This window comes from Thalassophryne amazonica, chromosome 7 (genome assembly GCF_902500255.1).
Source record: "Thalassophryne amazonica chromosome 7, fThaAma1.1, whole genome shotgun sequence".
Classification (NCBI taxonomy): domain Eukaryota; kingdom Metazoa; phylum Chordata; class Actinopteri; order Batrachoidiformes; family Batrachoididae; genus Thalassophryne; species Thalassophryne amazonica.
In genome coordinates this window covers 44,010,460-44,031,094 of record NC_047109.1, presented here as the reverse complement: position 1 = coordinate 44,031,094, position 20,635 = coordinate 44,010,460, and the positions used below count along the sequence as shown (strand labels likewise).

General features: G+C 40.3%; 1 protein-coding gene across 1 annotated transcript in view; it reads right to left on the bottom strand.

Moving 5' to 3' along the window:
• eva1ba (eva-1 homolog Ba (C. elegans)) overlaps positions 1–16,561 on the bottom strand; it is a 42,384-nt gene extending 25,823 nt beyond the window's left edge. Inside the window, exon 1 of the mRNA XM_034174075.1 lies at positions 16,226–16,561. The gene's annotated coding sequence lies outside the window, so the exon portion shown is untranslated. The remainder of the gene's footprint in view (positions 1–16,225) is intronic.
• Between the last annotated feature and the right edge of the window lie 4,074 nt (positions 16,562–20,635).

The window sequence follows — 20,635 nt, the reverse complement described above, 5'->3', positions numbered from 1 at the left end:
AAAGCATCTGCTTTCACTATTGAGGGAAATGGTCATTCATAGTATTTTTCATCGCATCTTCACAATTTGTTGCTCTGCAAGATAATTAGTGCTCTGATTTGCTGGCTATTGCTAAGAAAATGTATCTTGCTTTAATGATGCACATCATACAAACCAATCTGACTAATCTGTGATTTTCAGAGACATTCTCAAAGTGAGCATGTATAAATCCAATAAATGCATTGAATTTGGCCTGGGTTTCATCAGTCACTCTCATGCAGTGATGTGTTCTTCATGACAAAAAAATTCTCAATTCATTATTTAAATTGTCAAGAACTAACAGTGTTCTCTGTTTTTTGCAGGTACTGTGGTCCTGTTAGTATCATCAACCTGTGACCTCCAGCACTCACTGGGTCAGTTTGCAGCCAAGTGTGGAGCAGCTGGGATGAAGATCAGCACCTCTATATCTGAGGCCATAGTTCTCAGCAGGAAACCAATGGATTGCCTACTCTGGGTAGGGAATGAGGTCTTTGCCCCAAGTGAGGGAGTTCAAGTACCTTGGGGTCTTGTTCACAAGTGAGGGGACTGTGGAACTCTCAATCGACCAGTCAGTCTTCTTTCCTACTCTCACCTATGGTCATGAGGGTTGGGTTATGACTAAAAGAACAGACTCCGGATACAAGCGGCCAAAATGGGTTTCCTCAGGAGAGTGGCTGGAGTCTCCCTTAGAGCTAGGGCAAGAAGTTCAGTCATTCATGAGGAGCTCGGAATAGAGCCACTGCTCCTTCACAGGAGAGGATCCACCTGAGGTGGTTTGGGCATCTTGTAAGAGTGCCTCCCTAGGGAGGTGTTCCAGGCACATCCAGCTGGGAGGAGACCCAGAACTATGTGGAGACATTATATCTCCACACTGGGCTGGGAATCCCCCACTCAGTGAGGTCAACTGGCCATGTGATATGTTTCTCTGTGCATCTTCCACCTTGCAGGTGCCTCAGTATTCAGGATCCCAGTAATCAGAAAAGGCCACGGGGATGTCCACATTTCAAAGGAGGACATGTATATGAATGTGAACAAAAGAGAACCCAAATGAAGCAATCTTTTAAGTAAATGTGGTATTCTTTAAAATAAATGAACTTTTTCCACTATCACTACTAGTACTAGTACTACATTTCTGTAACATTTCTCATGAGAGGCTAACAGTGTCTTACAAACTCACAAAGAACGTGTAACTGTATCACAAAAATAACTCCTTGGTGTGTCAGGCATTTATCAAACACCTGAGCATCAAGCCAGTGATGTCTCAAGTACATTTAATGAAAATTCAGGATGTTCCCAGTACAGTAGAAGCACTGCCAATTACTGGACCTGTAAACAGAAATATTGTCCAAAGCATCTGTAAAAGCTTTCAGAGAGGTCCGCTGGGCAAATCGAATTTCTTATGAAAGGCAAAGTTTGCCTTTATGACATTCAACAGGGTTGCAAAGACGTTTCTCTGGAGGAAGAAATAGGGAATTTCTTGTCTTTTTCTTTTGACATGCAAACTCATGTTTCAAGCTGTGCTGAGTGTCAAGGCCTGCCAGAGTATTGGACCGAAAGGCAAACTGTTGTATTTGGAAGCAGCCAGGACAGGCATGTATTTCCCATCAAGGCATAGGCATGGTGCTCTGGAGATGACCCCCAAATAGACATGGATAAAATAGGATTTGCAATTACTTTTTTTAGTTTCCATTATCCTCTTTTGTGTGGATTCAGCTGGATAGTGTGTGTCACTGTCAAAATAATGAAAGTCAATATTTTATTATAATCATATTTAAGTTTTTAAGAGGCATATAATCTCATTAAATGGCAGTGCTTCATCCAAGATGAATGTATTTTCAAAGGTGATGTGTGGAGCCTGTGAGGGAAAAGTGAAAATAGACAAGGTCTTAAGAAGTTGAAGGAGCTACACAAAATGAAATATTACATTTACAGATCGCACATAATAATCCAAATTTTCCCATTGAAGCACTACTTTTCTCATAGTGCATTTGCACAAAATAGAGGAGCAGGGATAGTACTGTAAAACCCAATTGGTTGGAAGAAAAAAATAACATTGGTAAACTGATTACCTCAACTTTTCAACTTCCAGTATCCCAGTTCATAGAACCTAACAATTGTAAAAAGTGATTCATGATTACCTCTTTTTTTTACGTTTATGTACTTAAAAATGACAAGTCATTAGAAATTAAATATTTGAAATTAGTGTTACATGTCACTTATGGTCACACCTAAATTCAAGCTACTGATTAAATTAATTCAAATGTTTTCAGTTGTTCCAACTTCCAGGACCCCAGTTAGCAGAACTTAAGTTTAATAATAACTCTATTATTATCTATTCATGTTAGATGTTAGAAAATAAAATATTTGACATTAGTGTTATATATCTCTTTTAGATGCAGGTATGTTCATTAAATTATTTAAATTTTATGAAACTAATTCAAATATCTTCAGTTGTTACAATTTCCAGTATAATGGAAGGACCTTCATTGTCATTGTACATACATACAACAAAATTTGTCCTCTGCATTTAACCCATTCTAATTAGTTAGACACAGTCCAACCACTAGGATCAGTGGGCAACCATAGTCAGGTGCCTGAGGACAACTCCAGATCTACAGACATGGTCTTGATCAGGAAAAGAGAAAGGAGCAGACCTTAAGTAAGTGTTTTTATTTGTGGGAGGAAACCAGAGCACAGACACAAGGAGAACATGCATAGTCCACACAGAAAGGGTGGGAAGCAATTCTATGACCTTCTTGCTGTGAGGCATCAGTGCTAACCACTAAGCCACCATTCCCCAGTTAAATTGCCTTCAGTTCTGTTATAGATTACAAAAGTATTTACCCTGTCTCTAAAAGTGAGTCCCCCTGTATAAAATATTAATTTAAGTGACTTCTGAACTTAGTCTTTCAGTCCCCAAAATTCTTTATTATAGGAGAGGATTGGCACATACCGTAAATCAAATTTTAAAATGCCAGCACCTTCTGATTTGATGCTGCATTGCAGACATTGCCCCAGTCCACCAGCCGATGACATATTCCATGTTTCTTTAGACCTAAAGAAACTTGAACTTCTTCACTTGAGACAGAAACATGCCCCAAACTGTAAGGGACAAATCATCATTTTTTTTAGAAGAGGAGTCTGACCTATGAAGGTGGTTGTTCTCATGCCAGCACTTTCACACTTGGCTGCAAACTATCCCACTTCTCATAGAAAACATTTTCTGAAAAGACACCACAACATCATCTGCAAACGTGATGAGGCAATTCTAATACCTTCACAGCATTTACCCTCCAAACCTAGGCTACACTATATGTTTATGGAAATCATAAGCAGAATCAATAAGCAGACGGAACCCTAATGGACTTTAAACACATGCTCCAGTAATATTTGATCCTCTGAACTTGAGCTGCCAGCAGCAAACAGCAGTCCATTTTTATTCCATTTGAATTTTGAAATTACCTAAATTTTACCATACTGGGGTTTGATTTTCCTGTTGACAGTGTATTTTTTCATATATTTCTCCAGCTTTGACAGTTTGACAAATTATGTGATTTGATTTTTCTCTGAAACTCGCCACCATTTGCTATGGTGCTCAAAGAATGTGTTGATGTATTTGGTTTCAACATTAACTTTCTTAGACAAATATTCAATGAAATAACCCTTCAAGGGCAAAAATGATTGCAGAGGTAAACACACAATCAAAGACGTCCAGCATACTTGGTTATTTATTATTTGACTTTGGACATTAGACCTTTCAGTGAGAACAAATATCTAAGATGAGAGGGATTGCCAACTTGACACCAGCTTGGCTCAACTAAATCCTTTATTTTCAAGGGAGTGAAAGAATCTTTGAATCATAAAAAGTGAACCACAGTGCACTGCTGGTCCTATGAAAAGCATATTTCTGGCTTTGGCAGGTAATAGGAGGTTAATGGAGATATGGAACTGAGCAGGAGGTTCAGGCAAGTGTTTAATGACACCCAGATGTTTTCCTACTGTGAGGCAAGTACAGAAGGCTTTACTATGTAAATCAAGTGGAGATATTCTATCTTCATGCTGACCTTATCTTAGCCCTAATCAAGTAAATCAAACAGAGCCCCTGGCAGTAGAAGGCTGCAATTGTAATATATGTTGTGTGCTGGTTGACAGTTACCGCTGGATCTGTTTATGTTGCTGCATGCTGAAATGGATTCCTGTAAGCCTTTTGCTAATATGTTCTGGGCTCCAGCATGCATTAGATCATCTGAAATTCCTAGTTCCAAAAATAGAGCCCTGACCTCACATTTCTAATCAATCTGGACCAGCAGAACCCCATAGTGCATTAATTACAAGGACCCTACCTGTTGCTGTTTGACACAAAAACAAGTGTTTGCCCTTTGTGTGGTTGGGTACACACAAACATGGCGCTGAGATTTAGGACATACAGATATATTGTTATGACACATTTGAGATCGATATAGAGCAGTTCCATGTTTGTGGATTTTTTTAAATAACCAAGAATAGAATTAACATCACAGTCAACTGTTATAGTCCAGAAATAACAAATTCTGTTTTGACATTTGTACTGATCTTAAGGCAGACACGACCCGATTTACTTGAAGAATAGCTGTGCACATGTGGATGGTAACATAACGTAGACAGCATTTTTAAATGAGGATTTTGTATGTGTTTATGAGCCTAAGTGCAAAAGGGACATTTAATCAGATGCACCTTGTACTTAATTACATACTAACTCTGCCACATAATTGAGCATGTTCATGCATAGGCAATTAAAAAAAACAAATAAAAAAACAGAACAGAAAAAAGAAATCTTTCATGTCAGACATTTAATTATTTTTCTATTGATGGTATTTAATCAAAATGGGAGAACAAAATTAATTAACTGAAGTTTGCTTGTGAATTTCTTTTGATTCTGTGCACCCGAAAACTATAACACAATTCACATTCGAGAAGCCCATTTGTACAGGGTGACCCAAAACAAAAACAAAACCTATAAAAATTGTAATAAATCCTACAAACTTCAGTCTGTGCACAATCATTCCCCAAAGTTTTGGTTATCTTGGTCGCTTTGCATCAAAGTCATGTTCTTTCCAAATTATGCTCCAAATGGTAAGATTTGTTGGCAAACTAGACCTCCGGGCAAAATGTCTTTTCCTTGGTTGATCAAGACATGATGGTGAAGACATTGCTTGACCTTTGTAGGATTTATTACACTTTTTATGGGTTCTGGGATTTGTTTTTTGTTTTGTTTTTGTTGTTGTTGTTTTTTGGTCACCTTGTGTATCAGCTTTCATAAAACCCTTTATGTGAAAGTGACTTTAAAGTAGATCAGTGTCAGTAGAGTCACACTAAAATATACATTTTTGATAGCTCAGAAATGCACAGAACTATGGTCCACCTGTTGTGCCCGGAGATGTTTCTTATTAACAAAACAGCACAATGTAATTGTTTACTCTTTTTTTTATCTTGATAGATCAATTATGTGTGCAAACCTCACCTATTAGCATGTTCAACACCCAGAATTTTGCGCGCTCTGTTGGACACACCCGAAATTGCATGTGCATGGAGGCAAATATAAGAGGCCATCCTCAGTGCACACGTTAGGAAGTCAGCATGCACTATTTCTGCAAGTGCTATTGTTATGATGTTTGTGCAGTGTTTTACACTCGCAAGCCTTAAATAAATCAGCCCTACACTGTAAAACAATTTTTCGGTGTTTTATTTATATTAATTTATTCCACCTTTGTTAGTGACACCTCCAGAAGCGCATGCTGTTGTGATTGTCTTGGTCGCTATGTAATTATGTTTGTTTGTTTGTATGTTAGCAAGATGTCTTCAGAACGTCTAATCTTAGTTTGATTAAACTTGGCCGATACACTAGGTTTATTGACAGGAATTCAAGAAAGGGAACATGCACTAACCCACATCCAACAACCACAGAACTACCTTGGGTTGGGACAACACATTAATTGCAGCTGAAGCAAATTTTCAAGTTGAAGTTCAGACACACACACATTTGAAGTCATGCATTGACATGAATGCAAATTCAACCCAGAATTTCATGGCCACAGTGCAAGTGTGACCTCAGCGTCCAACCAGAATGTAAACTTCAACTCACCGGACCTAGCCATATTACATGACACGGCTATTAATATGATGGTTACCACTATTTTGGACTGGTGTTTTTGTTTGTTTGCGTGTTTCTTTTTTGAAACTTAAATGGAAGCAAGTCACACTTGAATAAAGATCATTGCCTCCTGAGGAGAATCCAGGCAAATGTGAATAAGTGAATTGAAATTTAACCCAAAAATGCTTTGCCTCGATGCAAGCGTGGCCGTGCATGGCAGTGCAAGATAGGATTGTAAACTTACTAACCCCTTGAATTTAAGCATGAGAAACATCTGCCCAAGCCTGCAGATGGGAGTGTCTGGGCTGGCAATAAATCGTGTCAGACAGCAGTGGCTGGGACGTGCTGCAGTTTCAGCACAGTACATCCTTCAAAACCTCCCTTTTTCTCGGACCGTTTGTTAATAACACTAAAATATGTCATTGGTAATTTACTGTTAGTGAGAGTAAAGCTTCATGTTTGATGTACAATATTCACATGCATTTATCGTTGTTAGTTTATGTAAAAATAATCCCATTAATGTCAAAGGTGCACTGAGTGAGCATTTCACTATACCCATCTTGAAAAGGGATGTAAATCATCCAGGCACAAAACAGCACTCCCAGTCAGCACCAAGGCATTCTTCTTGCTTCTCTTGTGGTGATGAAAACTTGGATATGAGATCACTGTTTTGCACTTAAACAATTATACAGGAGTAGATCTTTAACATGTCCTTTAGGGTGAGCTGAACATGTGTGAGTTTTTTTGTTTTAGCATACCAGCAAATCAAGAATTTGACATCGCACTTTTGTAATGTGAAATATACATAAAGTGTCCATCTTTAGATGCTTTATGATATTTTTTATATCATATTAGCTGAGTTACTCTTTCTAGGATGCTTAACAGAGAAGAATTTTAGTCATGTCATTGTATATTTCATGTCACTTTATTTAAGGTGTACTAAGTTGCACTGCATTATGTGTATGTTGTCATCATTAATTTTCATCGAGCAACTTGATATGATGATGAAAAGGTGATAGCATGTCATATCACTGCAATGCTATGGGATATATAATGTTCTTAGCATCTCTGCAGATGTTTCCCCTGTGTTATTACATTGCATCCGTTTAGCTCTTGGGGTTTTATGACCTAACTCCCCTCACTTCTTGGGAGGCATATCGACAGTCTCCCAGTCTGCAGGTACATTTTAAGTCAAAAAACACTCCTTAACTAACACGCGGTGGGCGCTGAGCCGTTCGCATTCTAATTAAATTCCACCCTAGCCAGCCGTTACTACATAGTAAGTAAAGTGTGATGCTTGCTAACTGACCTGAGTACCACATGGATTGTGAAAATAAGGGCTCCATTGAGCAGGTTGCGATCTAATATATAAGGCTGACCATGTGTGTGTGTGTGTGTGTGTTTGTGTGTGTGTGTGTGTGTGTGTGTGTGTGTTTAGGGGGAATAACTACAGGCAGATTCATGGTTGTGCGATGGGGTCTCCAGTATCCCCCACTGTGGCCAATCTGTACATGGAGCGAGTGGAGAAGACAGCCTTGACGTCTTTCACAGGCATCTCTCCCAGTCACTGGTTCAGATATGTTGATGACGCATGGGTTAAAATCAAGCAACAGGAAGTTGAGGACTTTACAGAACACATCAACTCGGTGGACGCCAATATCAAGTTCACACGTGAGGATGCCAGAAACAACCATTTAGCCTTCTTGGACTGTGATGTTACGATTGGAGAGAACAGGCAGCTCCAGACAGGGGTTTACAGAAAACCAACTCACACTGACCAATATTTGCTCTTTGGCTCAAACCACCCCCTTGAACACAAGCTCAGGGTGATCAGGACGCTTCAACACAGAGCCCTACAGGTGCCCACAACTGCAGAGGAAAGGGCTAAAGAACAACAACTTGTCCGGAAAGCCCTCACAGTATGTGGGTACCCATGATGGTCCCTGGACAAAGTGCAGAAGTCCCAGAGAACAAAGAGACCAGATAGACAGGAGACGGAGACAAGAAGAAGAGGAGTGTCTCTCCCTTATTTAGCAGGAGTAGGGGAAAAACTACAGAGGATCTTCAGACAGCACAAAATCCCAGTTTACTTTAAACCGGTTAACACCTTGAGACAGAAATTAGTTCACCCTAAGGACAGGATCCCTAGTTACAAACAGAGCAATGTAGTGTATTCTATCAGATGTCAGGAAAACTGTAACGAACACTACATAGGTGAGACTAAGCAACCTTTACACAAAAGGCTATACCAGCACCGCAGAGAGGGCGCCAGTGGACCTGCAGTTCATCTCCACCTTAAAGACACTAACCACACATTTGAGGACAAGGAAGTTAAAATATTAGCCAGAGAGAAGAAATGGTTTGAGAGATGGGTCAAGGAGACATTCTTTGTGAAACGTTTGAAACCTTAACCGGGGAGGGGGTCTGAGACACGCTTTATCCCCTGTTTACAATGGGGTACTCAGGTCAAAGCAGTTTCAGTCTTTTGTTCATGGTAATGAGTCATTCACGTCATCAGCAGAGTCATCAAGGGAGCCATCAGGAGAGGGTCCGTCCCATCATTAGGAGGGACAGCTGCCCTGTCATTAGGAGGGTGCTAATTAGAGCACAATAGGTGCTAATTAGAGCTGCTGTTTAGTCACTAGCCTATAGCAGTCTGCCTTTCGGTAGGAGGGGTCTGGTTAGGTTTAAAACTCCAGCTTTTGTGACTTCTTGATTATTCTTCTCTACAAGAGTCAAGGCAGAAGTCAGACCACCAGAGCAAGAATTTTAGCTGAGGAAGCTTCTGCGATTTGAAGCGAAACGTCCTCGCGTCAAGCAACCCAGTCCAGTCGAAGATTCAAGCTTCTCTACTGTGTGTGTGTGTGTGTGTGTGTGTGTGTGTGTGTGTGTGTGTGTGTGTGTGTGTGTGTGTGTGTGTGTGTGTGTGTGTGTGTGTGTGTGTGTGTGTGTTTGCACACATACGCTTTCAACCTAAGGGTCCCAGTGACCTCCCCCCTTGGTGCTCCCAGTCACCACAGCAAGTTTGGTGTTGATTGCTTAATTCCTGTGACTGTGCATAACAAACACACACACACACACACACACACATACACACACACACACACACACGGTCAGCTTTATATATTAGATTTCAACTCTGGAATTAAGTGAAGAAGGTGATCTGGTGCTCAATCAGTTTTGATAATGGTCAGCAGAAGATCATCTGATTAATCAGATGGTCAGACACTGTTCCTGATGCTCCCTTATCACACTGTTCCAGTTACACACACACACACTCACACACACACACACACACACATATACACACTCATCTTCAACCGTTTAGTCCAGTTAAGGGTTGTGGTGGGCTGGAGCCTATGCCAGCAGTCACAGAGTGTGAGAGGTACACCCTGGACAGGACGCCAGTCTGTCACAGGGCCACAAACAGACAAACAAACACAGTCACATCCACACGCACACCTACGGACAATTTAAAGATTCCAATCTACCTAACCTGCATGCCTTTGAATGTGGGAGGAAACCAGAGCACCTGGGGGGAAACCCATGCAAACACGGGGAGAACATGCAAACTCCACACAGAAAGGCCACAGGTGGAAATTGAACCCATGATCTTTTCGCTGTGAGGCAACAGTGCTAACCACTAAGCCACCGTGCTGCCCCTGTTCCAGTTAATGGTACTGTATATTATTTCAGACTTCTAATGAACAGCTGACTTAGTCATCTGTGTTGTGAAAATGTGACTGTTATTACAAGACAAAATCCTGCCCTGATACAAGCTGGTTCCGCAAAACAATTTGCGCGATCACCAGCAGAAGTCCAATCAGCAATGGCTGGATGTGTTTGATTCTATAGGTCTCTTCAGAAGATCCTTCGGTACTGCTAAAACTAAGTTATGTCAAACAAGCAAATATGCTGTGAGACTCAGATGGGGAACATCATTTGCATTGTGAGGGAATATCATTTATGACATTTTGGTCACATGAAGGAAAAGCAATAAGATGGATGAGCAAGAGCACTGAGTGCAATCCGATTAGAAAACTTACCTCATCACTGTTTGACAGCCGAGATAATTCCATCACTGCTTAATTCACAATTTAAGGTGCATTAAGAGACTTTGAGTGGCTTCTACGCCATATGCTGCTGCATGTCCCACACTCTGGATGTCAACCACCCAGTCAGACCAAGATCTGTCCCTGCCTCCCAAAAGTAACCATATATCTCCTGCAGCCAGAATAAACATTAGTATTCTCTGGGCCTTCTCCAGCTGCTGGGCTCCTCGACACTAAGGCACCTGCACACTGGACCGTGCTCAACAAAGTGCACCACATTGCCAAAATGTTTTTGCTGACATTCCCTCACAATACATGATATGTGTCATGTGAAAGTCTCTAAGTAATGGTTCATTACTTAGAGAGTCATTCCAGATGTACAGTACATTATATTGTAGTTCCAATATATTAAGTCAATAATAACTGACTTATTATTAATCAATATCACATTTTAAAAACAACCAGACACAGGAACAGTTTCTTTCCACAGGCCATCACACCGATGAACAATGCAACCTGCCAAAAAACTCACTAATTAATTTATCTCATATACATTTAACTTCAATCTGTTGTCTGTTTCACACATCCTTTTCTTTTTTCTTTTCTGTTATTGCACATTTTACTTTACTTGCACATTTCATTTGCACATTTTATTACTCTGAAGTATTCAGTGTTCAGTGTATATATGCTGTACAGAGAGAGAGTGCAGCTCAAACCGAAGTCAAATTCCTTGTATTCTGTGGCTACTTGGTGAATGAAAGCTATTCTGATTCTGATTCTGACTATAATAATAACAAGAATAGTAACTTGAAAGTAATTAACTTTTGTGTCACCAGTGTCTTAAAACCAGTTGCACAATGTATCATTCTGTTTTTTGAACAGTTTATACTGTCTTAGACCAGATTTTTTATTCATGCTTCAGTATATGAATTGCTATGTAAATCCATCAATGCATTTCAAATGGTATAACCCTCACTGCCCACATACTTCAATGTGTCATTTATTTTGGCAAAGATGTTAAGAAAAAGTCCACTAGATGGCACTGCACACACTCTTCAAAGTTTCTGACTACATGAAATATGGCATCTGTCAACAGATTCACAAAAATGATTTTACTGCAAAACAAACAAAAGTGTAGGCATCAGTGGAGATGGAGGTAGTGCTTGTAAAGTAAAAATATAAATATTATAAACATATACTTGTATAAGTATATAAGTCTAAAATTCTTGTCAAAGTATTGTGCCACTGCTGACATTCTTCTTCTTGCCCTTTTGCATGGGGTTGTGTCTCACTTGAACAGTGTCCACACTGCCCCTGTGATTACTGGTGGTACTGCTCTGTTTTCTACACAGAGTATGGACAGAAGGCCTGAATCCGTTCTTGAATTTTAGCATAAATTAGCCTTAAAGGTCAGCATTATTAAGACAGCTAGCGATTGGATATTCATTCATATGGCTAAAGTTCACCAAAACCTTGGGAGAATCTCTGGATCACATTAAAACTGAATGGCATTCAGATGAATTGAAATGTGACCTGTCTCTAAGAATTAGTGTCCATTTGATTGTAATTACACATAGAGCATTAGGATGTCACATGCTCTGTAGCTTCTGACATTTCAGAAACGTTTTATGTTCAGAACATCCAATAATACTGTCTCAAACCAGTAACTCTGGCAGCATTTGTTAGTTTCCCTCCAAGCTCCCTTGAACGTCCACATCCTCGAGGTTGTTTTTCCATTTCGCCGTGTCACACTCCTTACACGAGGCTCATTCCTCTGGAGCCACACTGGCTGAAATGATGTGTGTCTCCTCTGCAATCTGATTGGTACCATGGGAGTTTAAACAAGTGTTTCAAATCAGAGAATGACCTCTGACCTCAGGCTAAACAGTAAGTTTGCAGGAATCCTCTGGACAGATAAGACAAATAAGTCAGGCACTGGATTTTGGGACAAAGGATGGTCTTGGCATCACTAGTTTGGAGAGGTCGCTCTGAAGTTAGCGGCTCCGGGGTGAACTAAGCCTTTGCACTTATTCAGCTGACGCTTATCTGATTTACTTGAGGAGGCGTGGCTAAAGTGCTGCCAGCCTATTTAGATAGTGTCACTTTAAAGGAGAGGCTGGCCTCCACCCGTCTCACCTCAATTTCTCCTTGATCGGACGCGTTAACCACAATCGTCCGTTGGAGTACGAGAGTTGAAGTGTATGGTTTCCTGCTGTTCCCCATGAACGTTTCTTTGGGTGAGATTAGCAAAGGACAAATCTAGAGGAAAAATATGCCACATGAGCCATATGGTGACTTTATAGGCTGGAGGCCTCTTGCCTTCTTTTAAATATTTGTGACAATCCTCACGTATGTCTGTCTGCTCTCTCTCTCTCTCTCTCTCTCTCGTCATACAACAAAAAGACAGGATGTTTGCTTTTATTGCAGCTGGGTGACGACTAATTAATCACCGCATGGTCGGCCAATGATGTGCAGCTGCACAGGAAAGCCAAGCATCAGCTCTTCTTTGGCACAGTTTATCAAATACATGCTGAAAACACACACTTAGCAGGGCTGCCCTGTGATGGACACATGATGTTTGGATGAAGACCTCAGGCCATGACAGTGCACGAAGGCGGTGGTTGGGGGGTGGGGCATTTGAGCATAAACAATAAGACAAAGATCTTGTTCACTCACACTGAAAAAAGAATCAACTTAAAAATGTGTTTCAATTGGAAAATCTCAATGAATTAAGTTGTTTGAACTTAAATTAGTAAATTAGATCACTCTAACTTACAAACTTAAGTTCAAACAACTTAATTTGTTTGGCTATTACTAATTGAAACAATTCATTTAAGTTGGTTCAACTATTCTCTTTTTTCAGTACAGGACATAAGTATTTACAGAGTGAATATTTTTGTAGCGTTCCCTGTGTACACCACCACAATACAGTCGAAATAAAGCCTTCAAGATGTACTTGCAGTGCAGACGTTCAGCACTGAAAAAGAACCAACTTAAAAAACTGTCACAATTGGTAAAACCTGAATGAATTAAGTTGTTCGAACATAGGTTTGTAGGTTTCAAACAACTTAATTCATTCAGGTTTTACCAATTGTGATTTTTTTAAGTTGGTTTAACGATTCTCTTTTTTCAGTGACCTCTAACTCAATATTGTAAGTCCCTTTGGCTCCTCCCTTGTTTGCACTTGGGGTCGCCACAGCAAATCCAAGGTGGATCTGCATGTTGAATTGGCACAGGTTTTACGGCGGATGCCCTTCCTGACGCAACTCCACATTACATGGAGAAATGTGGCAGGAGTGGGATTTGAACCCAGAACATTCTGAACTGAAACCAAGCGCATTAACCACTTGAGCTCTAATTCAATATTAAATTACCAAATTAAGAATTCCAGACATCAATCAATCAATCAATTTTTTTTATATAGCGCCAAATCACAACAAACAGTTGCCCCAAGGCGCTTTATATTGTAAGGCAAGGCCATACAATAATTATGTAAAACCCCAACGGTCAAAACAACCCCCTGTGAGCAAGCACTTGGCTACATTGGTAAGGAAAAACTCCCTTTTAACAGGAAGAAACCTCCAGCAGAACCAGGCTCAGGGAGGGGCAGTCTTCTGCTGGGACTGGTTGGGGCTGAGGGAGAGAACCAGGAAAAAGACATGCTGTGGAGGGGAGCAGAGATCGATCACTAATGATTAAATGCAGAGTGGTGCATACAGAGCAAAAAGAGAAAGAAACAGTGCATCATGGGAACCCCCCAGCAGTCTACGTCTATAGCAGCATAACTAAGGGATGGTTCAGGGTCACCTGATCCAGCCCTAACGATAAGCTTTAGCAAAAAGGAAAGTTTTAAGCCTAATCCTAAAAGTAGAGAGGGTGTCTGTCTCCCTGATCTGAATTGGGAGCTGGTTCCACAGGAGAGGAGCCTGAAAGCTGAAGGCTCTGCCTCCCATTCTACTCTTACAAACCCTAGGAACTACAAGTAAGCCTGCAGTCTGAGAGCGAAGCGCTCTATTGGGGTGATATGGTACTACGAGGTCCCTAAGATAAGATGGGACCTGATTATTCAAAACCTTATAAGTAAGAAGAAGAATTTTAAATTCTATTCTAGAATTAACAGGAAGCCAATGAAGAGAGGCCAATATGGGTGAGATATGCTCTCTCCTTCTAGTCCCCGTCAGTACTCTAGCTGCAGCATTTTGAATTAACTGAAGGCTTTTTAGGGAACTTTTAGGACAACCTGATAATAATGAATTACAATAGTCCAGCCTAGAGGAAATAAATGCATGAATTAGTTTTTCAGCATCACTCTGAGACAAGACCTTTCTGATTTTAGAGATATTGCGTAAATGCAAAAAAGCAGTCCTACATATTTGTTTAATATGCGCTTTGAATGACATATCCTGATCAAAAATGACTCCGAGATTTCTCACAGTATTACTAGAGGTCAGGGTAATGCCATCCAGAGTAAGGATCTGGTTAGACACCATGTTTCTAAGATTTGTGGGGCCAAGTACAATAACTTCAGTTTTATCTGAGTTTAAAAGCAGGAAATTAGAGGTCATCCATGTCTTTATGTCTGTAAGACAATCCTGCAGTTTAGCTAATTGGTGTGTGTCCTCTGGCTTCATGGATAGATAAAGCTGGGTATCATCTGCGTAACAATGAAAATTTAAGCAATACCGTCTAATAATACTGCCTAAGGGAAGCATGTATAAAGTGAATAAAATTGGTCCTAGCACAGAACCTTGTGGAACTCCATAATTAACTTTAGTCTGTGAAGAAGATTCCCCATTTACATGAACAAATTGTAATCTATTAGACAAATATGATTCAAACCACTGCAGCGCAGTGCCTTTAATACCTATGGCATGCTCTAATCTCTGTAATAAAATTTTATGGTCAACAGTATCAAAAGCAGCACTGAGGTCTAACAGAACATATATTTAATATATTTAACATAAATTAAATATATTTCTATTTCTAGTTTGTTTTGTTGTCATTCACCGTTATGTACTTCCATACATATTAGAAACAAAATATTTTTCCCTTACAAGACCAAAAGGAAAAAAAGATATTTTTTAAAAACATGGTTTAAATAAAATATAAGAATTGCTGTTAATACAAATTATCACCATTGTAGCCAGTTTTCTTTAGACAAGCCCAGGGTTTGGTTCTTGAACACTGGACTTGGATTTCATTTACATCAATCATTAAGACACACACATACAATATTGTACCTTATTGTAAACCTGCCGGGAGCAGTCAGATTTCAAAAGGTAAGTTACTACTCTTGAAAACGAGTCAGAGAAGCCACCAAGACACCCATGACAACTCTGAAGGAGTTAAGGGCATTTATGACTGTGACTGAAACAAAATTATGCACTGTTCAGCTTTTGTCTGCAGCATCACCTGTTACAGTGCTACAGTGTTACAGTGTTACAGAGAAACAAAACATGAAATTTCAGCTAAAGCTTGCCAGAAGGCACATATTAGACTCACCTAGATTTGATCTGTTTTGTATTAAATGAAGATCGTTCTCAAGTCTCCTCCACCCTGAAGCTGTAACTTGGAGACAAAAGTTGCACTATGTAGAGATTCTGCAATCACAGCCCCAAATTATAACTCCTTCGAAGTTCTCATGAGTGTCTTGGTGGCTTCCCTCACTAGTAGAGAACTGATGACTCCACACTGATTCACTGTGACTGTATTTCTCAATGACTGATGTAAATGAAGTGACTTCAGTGACTTTCAGTTTGTCTCCGTTGCAGTGCTGTACAGAGGGAAAATTGCAAATCAATCAATCAATAAATTGTTGGTGTCCAAATACTTATGGACCTGACCCTATTGAGCGTGAAATGACATGAGCGGCGCCACAATCAGAACAGTTTCTTATGCTGCTCTCGAGTCCATGTGAGCTGCAGAGCATGAAAACCTCAGACACATTCAGTGAAAGAAACTCAAGTTGATGTTTTTTTCCCACAAAGTACACTGACAGGAAACTTGTGAAACATGTCAAACTCACCGGTCTGTGATGAGGAAAAACGGTTCAGTCCACACAAGTCTTCACTTCAGGTTTCTTTCCCTCCAAATTTTGAAAGAGCTGCATTGCAAGCAGTCCTGAACGTTTCTGCCGATTCCCTGTTATTGCTGTGAATCCTGGTCTGTGTGTATGTGTGTGTGTGTGTGTGTGTGTGTGTGTGTGTGTGTGTGTGTGTGTGTGTGTGTGTGTGTGTGTGTGTGTGTGTGTGTGTGTGTGTGTGTGTGTGTGTGTGTGTAACCATGTGTGTGTGTGCACAGCCAGGGGAAGAGGTGGCAACTTCCTCTGAAAAGTTGGAGACGGAGTAAGAGTTTTCTCTCTCCCGACTCCAATCCCCAAGAAGCAGGAAAAGCTGTCATACTAAACCTCTTCTTGGATGAGGGGGGAGGAAAAAAAAAGAGGAAAAGCCTAAAAAGGGCAAGCGTGTGTGTGTGTGCGCACATGCATTGAGGGCGGGGTGGACTTGGAGGGAGCTTTCCCCTCTGTTGTTAAGGAAACCGACTCCAGACAAATTAGCTCACCGATTTTTTCCACACGGAGTCCGGTGTGAAACAAAAACACAAACAAGGAGCAAAACTGTGTGCGGCTTTGAAGCATCTGGCTCATCTGTAGCTAATGCGGCTGAACCGAAGCGATTCACCTCAAATGAACGATTTGCTGCAGTTATTTAAATGAAATAAATGTCTCTTCGTGAGTCACTCGTCAACATCAGGTTTTGTGGAATGACAGAGTTTAATAGTTTTCACTTGACATCACCATTCCCATAATCCCTCATGTGCTCGCCTTGTCAAAGGGTTTGTTTTGAGACAGAGTGAGTGGTTCTGACAAGTCACGGTAAACATACAGTTGGGTCCACCGCAATGGACACACAATCTATTTTCTTGCATGAAAGTTCATCTCATTTCATCATGAAGCTGTGACTGGAGGTGCAACAGACAGAACTTGCACTATTCACAGTTTTTCCACACACAGAAGACTAGAACTTCTTCAGAGTGGTCATGGATGTCTTGGTGGCTTCCCTCACTGGTCTCCTTCTTGCAAAGGAACTCGGTTTTGGGGGATTTACCATAGAGTAACAAAGAAAATATGCAAACACTGCTCAGAGCATTGCATCAGCATTCAGCAGGAGTGCATGAAGGTGGCTTTTTTTTTTTTTTTTTTTGGTCCTGTGCGTCCATCTGTTTGTGCGCATGTGCTGGTGCCATGCATTGTCGCATCCACCAGACCCAGGGTTCTTGGATGGCAAACACCCAAACTGATTTAGGGGAGGTGATGGTCTAGTGGTTAAGGTGTTAGGCTTGAGTCCAAAAGATCATGGGTTCAAATCCCCATCTGACTGGAAAATCACTAAGGGCCCTTGGGCAAGGCCTTTAATCCCCTATTGCTCCCGGTGTGTAGTGATCGCCTTGTATGGCAGCACACTGACATCGGGGTGAATGTGAGGCATAATTGTAAAGCGCTTTGAGCGTCTGATACAGATGGAAAAGCGCTATATAAATGCAGTCCATTTACCATCTGATATCCGGTTCATTCCCACCTCTCATTGCCTCCTCCAGCCTGGGGGTCCTCAATACTCAGGCACCTGTGTGCTGGATCATAAATAGAGAAACGCCGCACAGCCAAAATGGTACACTTGAATCTCCCTCAGTAACCATTTGTTTAACACAGTCATTCCAGCGGTACTCAGGTATCATCTCAACAGACTTGCTACCAAAGACTTTCAGTCATCACTGTGGTCAGTAAGACAAGACGCCCCAAGACCCTTAGGACTTGGACCTTCCTTCTCCTCCAAATATATTGGTATTGCCAAGCACCTCAAGCACTCCACAAACTCACCTCTCAATCTCAAAGGAAATAGATCCAGAAATAAGAATGATATCAGACAGAGGAATGTCTCTACAAGTTCAAAACTTCAACTGCATGTAGATTTACTTCTGATGGGTCCAGGAAGTAGCTGAAAGCCTGGATCTTAATCTTGATCCAGGACAATCTCAACCCTAGACACTGTGATTCCTCACTCATCTTCTCAAGTGCAGCAGTTACAGTATCCATTCATTTTGCAAAGATCACAACATTATCTGTGACGTCACAGTGAGTAAACTTTTCCTCAAAGAAGCTGATTTCCACAACCCTACCCATCATCAAATGAATTAATGAATGGGATTCAAGTCATAAAATTTGACAAGAGCATTTTTTTTTTTTTCAAAATACTTAAGTAGAGTGGTTTTTGCATATATTACTACATTCTGTCACATAAAATTGATTGTAAATTTATTATAAGACTTCATTTTGAGGGACCAGTTGATGTTGGTTGTGTGAGGCAGATGGTAACCCACTGAGACTATGACAGACAACATTACTACTGCTGGCCCTGACAGAAGCACAACTGATGTGCTTGCATGGATCTCTTCTCAAGGAGAAACCTGATTCCAATATTCATAAGTGGTAATTTGTTAAAAGTGAGTTACAAGTTTCTGCCTTCAGATGAGAGAGCAGTGCTTAACATTGACTAGTCCCTGATCATGTGATCTCCCCCTGCCATCCCCTCATTACCCCATCCCCGTAGAGACGGTGCCTGCTCCCAGACTACCAATAACCAGCAAAAATCTATTTAAGCATAAAAATTCAAAAAGAAAAAATAATATAGCACCTTCAACTGCACCACAGACTAAAACAGTTAAATGTGGTCTATTAAACATTAGGTCTCTCTCTTCTAAGTCCCTGTTGGTAAATGATATAATAATTGATCAACATATTGATTTATTCTGCCTTACAGAAACCTGGTTACAGCAGGATGAATATGTTAGTTTAAATGAGTCAACACCCCCGAGTCACACTAACTGTCAGAATGCTCGTAGCACGGGCCGGGGCGGAGGATTAGCAGCAATCTTCCATTCCAGCTTATTAATTAATCAAAAATCCAGACAGAGCTTTAATTCATTTGAAAGCTTGACTCTTAGTCTTGTCCATCCAAATTGGAAGTCCCAAAAACCAGTTTTATTTGTTATTATCTATCGTCCACCTGGTCGTTACTGTGAGTTTCTCTGTGAATTTTCAGACCTTTTGTCTGACTTAGTGCTTAGCTCAGATAAGATAATTATAGTGGGCGATTTTAACATCCACACAGATGCTGAGAATGACAGCCTCAACACTGCATTTAATCTATTATTAGACTCAATTGGCTTTGCTCAAAAAGTAAATGAGTCCACCCACCACTTTAATCATATCTTAGATCTTGTTCTGACTTATGGTATGGAAATAGAAGACTTAACAGTATTCCCTGAAAACTCCCTTCTGTCTGATCATTTCTTAATAACATTTACATTTACTCTGATGGACTACCCAGCAGTGGGGAATAAGTTTCATTACACTAGAAGTCTTTCAGAAAGCGCTGTAACTAGGTTTAAGGATATGATTCCTTCTTTATGTTCTCTAATGCCATATACCAACACAGTGCAGAGTAGCTACCTAAACTCTGTAAGTGAGATAGAGTATCTCGTCAATAGTTTTACATCCTCATTGAAGACAACTTTGGATGCTGTAGCTCCTCTGAAAAAGAGAGCTTTAAATCAGAAGTGTCTGACTCCGTGGTATAACTCACAAACTCGTAGCTTAAAGCAGATAACCCGTAAGTTGGAGTGGAAATGGCGTCTCACTAATTTAGAAGATCTTCACTTAGCCTGGAAAAAGAGTCTGTTGCTCTATAAAAAGCCCTCCGTAAAGCTAGGACATCTTTCTACTCATCACTAATTGAAGAAAATAAGAACAACCCCAGGTTTCTTTTCAGCACTGTAGCCAGGCTGACAAAGAGTCAGAGCTCTATTGAGCTGAGTATTCCATTAACTTTAACTAGTAATGACTTCATGACTTTCTTTGCTAACAAAATTTTAACTATTAGAGAAAAAATTACTCATAACCATCCCAAAGACGTATCGTTATCTTTGGCTGCTTTCAGTGATGCCGGTATTTGGTTAGACTCTTTCTCTCCGATTGTTCTGAGTTATTTTCATTAGTTACTTCATCCAAACCATCAACATGTTTATTAGACCCCATTCCTACCAGGCTGCTCAAGGAAGCCCTACCATTATTTAATGCTTCGATCTTAAATATGATCAATCTATCTTTGTTAGTTGGCTATGTACCACAGGCTTTTAAGGTGGCAGTAATTAAACCATTACTTAAAAAGCCATCACTTGACCCAGCTATCTTAGCTAATTATAGGCCAATCTCCAACCTTCCTTTTCTCTCAAAAATTCTTGAAAGGGTAGTTGTAAAACAGCTAACTGATCATCTGGAGAGGAATGGTCTATTTGAAGAGTTTCAGTCAGGTTTTAGAATTCATCATAGTACAGAAACAGCATTAGTGAAGGTTACAAATGATCTTCTTATGGCCTC